This window comes from Notamacropus eugenii, chromosome 1, assembly GCF_028372415.1.
Source record: "Notamacropus eugenii isolate mMacEug1 chromosome 1, mMacEug1.pri_v2, whole genome shotgun sequence".
Classification (NCBI taxonomy): Eukaryota; Metazoa; Chordata; class Mammalia; order Diprotodontia; family Macropodidae; genus Notamacropus; species Notamacropus eugenii.
The window spans coordinates 271288337-271294597 of record NC_092872.1 but is presented as its reverse complement, the minus strand read 5'-3'; positions in this window follow the sequence as shown (position 1 = coordinate 271294597).

The window sequence follows — 6261 nt, the reverse complement described above, 5'->3', positions numbered from 1 at the left end:
GGACAGATTTGGGATGATTTAGTTCATGTTCTTGCTGTCTTCATCTCATATAAATACTTCATTTATGTATTTGGGAAGCAGAAACCAATCCTGGAATTGTTTATCCAAAAAACATTACTTGCAAAATAGTTGGGCAAGCATAAGAAGATCCCTTGAAATATCAAGACATGAGTTCTTCGCCCACAAGCTGATGTTGAAAACTGTAGTCAGGGAGGGCAGTATCTATTCCTTTATAAGACACTTCCGTGTTGGGAAGAGTGGTTAGAGTAGAGCAATTGAAAGGTCCTTGCCACTGGGAATGGGGGAGCAGGCATCTAGATAATTGAGAGGGAGTTTTCACTGCTTTACTGATGTTCTTCTTTAATGTCATTGCCATTCAGTCACATACACACACACACACACACACACACACATATACACATACACACACCTCCGTTGTAACACACAGGTAGTCAGGTCAAACAAGTTAGTAAATTTGCCATGTGTGACGATGTATGCCTTATTCCATACCTGTAGTCTGCCAAGAGGTGGGAGGCATGTTTCACATGTGGCAGATGTTAAGGAAATTTATTTGAAGAGGAAAATAGGAATTAAATCATACTCTTCCAAACTGAATGTTCTTTTTTTCTTAATTTAAAAAAGGTACAAATTCAAAACACTAAGAGGTTATGTTTTTGTGACATAGACCAAAGGCAGGCATTTCTGATTCATTGGGGGGGGGGGGGAGGAAGAGAAAATATAAAAACTGAAAATAGCTTTTAGTAATAAAAGGGTTAAAACTAGTTCTTATGTATCTTAAATAACACAGGTGGAGTTTGGGGTTTTTACCAAGGAAGTGAAATATTTTTCTGTGATTTAAAGTGTATTGGGTTGATATTTGCTAAGACCCAGTGAGTGGCTAGCCCACCATCATGAGTACCATGATGAAGACAGATGTCCGTATACTGCCTCGCTGGATCTGTTTGTAACTAATAGGAGCAGCAATTTACACATGGCAGTATTTATGCAGAATGGCCATCTTTATCTAGTAGATGTCTCCAAACAGCCTGTATAACGTGGAATTCCAAGTATAGCTTCACGTAACACTTTCCCCATGAGTTGGGTTTTCTTTGATTCATTTTGCATTTTTCCTAGAAATGAGTGGGTTCTGGAAGCAGCAGTGGTCTCTAAAAGGCAAGGTATCATTCTTTAATCAGAAAACCTCATAAAAGAAATCAGCTGTTCTTGGATTCAGCCCCCTAATTATTATCAAACACATATGCCTAAACTGGATGTAAATTAACTCATTTCACCTTGGTTTTAAATTGGAAATGTCCTTCACTGGGACTTTGGTCAGACAGGCATTTTTACAATTTTGCTGGAGAATAATTCTATAATAGTTCTTAGAATACCTGTTGAGCAGCAGGATGAGAGTTTTTTTATCTGCTCTGGATCACAGTGTGATAGTAGCACTATAATATGCTAAATGTACTTTCAAGGGTTTGTTCACATTTTGTTACAAGATTTTGAACTAAAGTTGCTTCATTCTGTGAAATACTGTGTTCTTATCATTCCTTAATTAGTCTAGAAACTGGGAAAGTGTCTGCGATGACATGAATGTTAGTGGGAATTCACATGCAAAATGGCCTTTCTTGCTTTGGGTCCCTTCCTGGAAACTGAACGTGTAAATGGGTTCCGAATGTCATTTGTTTGTAGCATATCATTAGGAGGACAGTTTCTCCTCTTTCATCATTTGCTGTATAACAGAAATAATTTAACTTGAGTGTGTGAACATTTTCTCGCTGTCTCTCTCTACCCCCTATTCCCTCCCCCATACACATGCATATAGTATATAATATGTAATTGACATAGAAATTCACATATAGCATATATTTAATTTATATAGAGTTATATTTTAATATTATTAGCTTCCTTTGTAATCCTACATTACTTACTTTGTGAATTTAAGGAGTCCAAGACATCACAAAGCCCTAATAGATTTTGAACATCCCAAGTCCCATGGATTCAAGACTTCTCTGTTATTTCTGGGCATTTAGTGCTATGTTGAAAATGAGCATGGTTGGTCCTTTGCAGAAATATGATTCATAGAAATTTAATTAATCTAACACATTTATTCATTAAGATACAACAGCACTGGTCTTAAAGTCAGGAAGATGGGTTCAAATTCTGCCTCACATCGTTGTGAAATTCAAATGAGATAATCCCCAAAGTTCTAATGGCTTAAAACTTCACTGACTTTTGGAACACCCTGTAAAAGTGCTTTGCAAACTTACAAAGCACCAGCAAAATGGCAGCGATTACTTACAAATACAGCAAATCTAAGCTTTGAGTCATTTCAAGAGTATGTCCAAACAACCTGTGCCTCCAACCTGCCTGGGCTTCTGAATTCCAAGGTCATTAGAAAGGAAGACATTTCCCTGGGTAAGCATACACTGGTCATTTTGCAAGCCCATTGGAGAGTGGAAAATTTTGTCACTTGCCTTTGTTAATTTCAGTAACCTCAAGTGAACAGTTGCCAGCTTGGTGTTCAGGCACTGCTGCATAGTTTTCCTTGACAGTTTTGCATCATGGTGGAGCTGAGAATCAAAGGTTTTTTCATGGCCAGGGTGGTAGAATGATCAGGTACTGTGTTAACTGGGTTTAAAAAAAAAAAAGAGCACAATGAAGCATTAAGACGAAAGCTCCGATTCTTCTGAGTGGATGAGAGATCCTCTTGATCCCGTTTGAAGGCAGAGCAAGACTTTATGTGGCATTGGACACCTGGGGCTACAGTGGGCAGTGTTGTTCTGGAATCAAGAAGACCTGGGAGTAGTGATCCTAGGCAAATCATTTCATCTCAACCTTGGCTTCCTCATTTATAAAATGACAATAGTACCTGCTTTCCAGCCTGGCTGTGAAGATAAAGTGACATCATTATAGTACAAAGTATAAAGATGGGGTGTTCTGGGCCCAGTCTGCTACTGCTCAGCTCTGTGACCTTTGGATAAATTGCTTAATTGTCTCTGGGTCTCATCTCATCTGTAGGATAAGGTCATGTGGGACCAAAGTAAGGAAATAAGCATTTATTAAGCACCTTCTGTGGGCTTAGGCACTGTGTTAAGCACTATTCTGGTATCATATTTGATCTTTACAACAACCTTGGGAAGTTGGTGAAATCACTATTCCCATTTTACAGATGAGGAAACTGAGAGAGATACCAGTTAAATGATTTGCCCAGGGTTACATAGCTAGCAATTGTCTGAGGCCAGATTTGAATTAAGGTGATCCTGATTCCAGGCCCAGTGATCTTATCCGCTGTGCCCTGGTCTGGAATTAACATTTGGAGTAAGATTCTTTCTAATTTGATGACTTTGAGATACCAGTGCTCTAGACCCAGGTTTCTAAGTGCTATAGGATTTGGAATGTTTCAGTAATCATATAGTGAGCTCAAATGAAATGATATTTGCAATGTGCCTGGCACATAATAAACATTTAATTGTTTCCTTCCATTCCCTGTACCCTTTCATACAGGAAAAAAAAAGGAAAATTCTTCTGATCCTGGCTAGTCAACTTCTCTTTTTTTTTCCTTCCTGAAAAAGTCACTCATCTGGAAAAATTAACTCAGAGATAATTTGATTTGGTGGTTCCTTTTAAGTCCGAACTTCCATCTAATTAATCTCATTAAACCAGTAGAGATCTCCTATCATCCCCCCACAGTCATCTTTCTCTGTATCCTAATACTGGCATATAGTACAAGAGCTGTCTCCATTAGAGAGAAAAAGGCATTTTATTTTCAGAATCGATGGGAAGCTACCAGGTCAGTTAAGCTTCTCTGGGAGCAAGCTGACTTTGCTGTGCCAGCAGAGCAGGATCTCAGGAAAGACTTCGAATGCAGACTCACTACCCTTGCAGAGCCATAAATAGCGTGAGATTAATAGAGCTTTGCCCCAGTGTAGAAAATTTAAAGGCTACCTTTAGGGGAAGTGCTTCTTTGCCCTCAGGCCAAGCTTCGAGGGCTGAGCCGCGTCTTCCAAGGACACATTGCTCCCTTCCAACCACCAGTCAACCTTCTTCACTACTCCTACATTTACCAGAGCTTAAGACAAAAAAAGTGACTTCTGACTCTGTGTCCAATGGCCAGCCTGGTTAAGTACAGAGTGGGTGATTGGCCACTGTGTGGTGGGTAAAAGCAGCATGATTTACTAGAAGGGCCTTGGAGGAGCTGGGTTTAAATATCAGCTCTCCTTGCTACCTCTGACTTTGGGCCAGATCACTTAACATTCTCCACCTGTAAGATGAGGATGTTGAGCTTGACCATCTGCTCCTAATTTTGGACTAAACAGCGCTAAGATTCTGGCATCCGCAGGAAGAATAGGCTGCCCTCAGTCAGCGTGGGCTCCCCCTCCCTGGAGGTCTTGAGGAAGGGGCTAGATGGCCCTCTTGAGTGCAAGTAGATGGCCCCCGCAGCCCTTGTAGACCGAGCTACCTTCTTTCTGTTTCTAAAATATGTGTACAGATGATGATACATGAAACCAGAGGGCCAGAAAAGGGTGTCGTTAGTCCAAAGGGAAAATGAGGAACATCATTTGAGCCATCCTCCTGGACTTCAGCCAGTTTAGGACGCTAGTCTCTAACTGCTGAGCAAGCAGTGTGCTTCCAACACCTGCTCTCCAAGCCCATCTGCCTCCTGGAGCCTGGCCAGGTGCGCCACCTAGTGGATAGCACTCAGTCCTAAGGATGGAAATTAAGAGCACACTGGGTTCATTCCAAAACTGACCTAGCATCCAGACCTCCATCTGAGGGGCTGGCATCTGAAGCCCGGTGCAGGAGCTGCTCACCCATTTATCATCATCATCAAATGATAGTAAGTAATAATAGTATATGTAGCACTTTATGGTTTGTCAGCTTCTTTACAAATGTCTCTTTATCCACACAGCAACCCTGGGAGGTAACTACTGTTATCATCTCCATTTTACAGATGAAAAAAATGAGTCAGAGGTCCTCTAACTTGTCCAGGGTCACACGGCTAAGTAAGTACCTCAAACGGGATCTGAATTGGGGGTTTCCTAATTCCCAAGGCTCTGTCCGTTCTTCCACCTCATTGCCCTAGGAAATCTTGCCAAAAATAGTTTTTAATGATTGCTGTTTTGTAAGCTTTCATAGTGTTTAGCATCCAAGTTAATCGTGGAGAAGCAAGATGATATGTTGAAAAAGTTAGCTGGGTTTGGAGTTAGAGGTCTATTGTTGTTCAGTCATTTTTCAGTCATGTCTAACTCTGATGCCAGATAGGGTTTTCTTGGCAGAGATACTGGAGCGGCTTGCCTTTACCTTCTCCAGATCATTTTACAGATGAGGAAACTGAGGCAAACAAGGTGAAGTGACTTGCCCAGGGTTACATGGCTAGTAAGTGTCTGAGGCCAGATTTGAACTCGGGAAGATAAATCTTCCTAACTATACCCAATGCTCTATCCACTGCAACATGAGTTTAAATCTTGACTACACAACTTACTACCAGTGTGATCCCTGGTAAGTCCCAACGTTTCTCTGCATGCTGTCCTAGATCCAAATCTATACTCTTATCAGTCACCAGATCTATGATTTATTGGAGTAGGAATCTCCCTCTGCTGATGCAGATTTACAGTTTATCCTCTGAAGAGAGTTGCTTGAGATACTAAGAGGTTAAGTGACTTGTCTAAGGCCACCCATCCAAAGTATATCTGAGGCAGAATTTGAACTCATATGTTCTAGACTTGGGCCACCAGGTGGCACCATGTTGCTAATCCTGTGATCAGAAGGACCTGAGTTTAAATGCAGCCTCAGATGCTGACTGAGTGAACCTGACCAAGTCATTTTACCCTGTTTGCCTCAGTTCCTCATCAGTTATATGAGCTAGAGAAGGAAATGGCAAACCACTCCGGTATTTTTGCCAGGAAAACCCCGAATGGGGTCATGAAGGGGACACATGACTGAAATAACTCAACAAACTCTACATTTAGAGTTTTCTACCCACTACTCCATTCACAGTCAGTTTATAAGCCTTTATTAAGTGCCAAACTCTGTTAAGGATTCAAAGAAAGTAAAAACAAAGCCACAGTCAAACAGCTCACATTCTAACAGGGAGATAATATACAGAAAACTGTCCCCATAAGATAAATGCAGAGTGGATCATCTCAGAGGGAAGAGAGGCACAGGCATTGAAGGGAACCAGGAAGGGCCACTTACAGAAGGTAGAATTTCAGCTGAGTCTTGAAGGAAGCCAAGAGGCAGAGGTGAGGAAGGAGA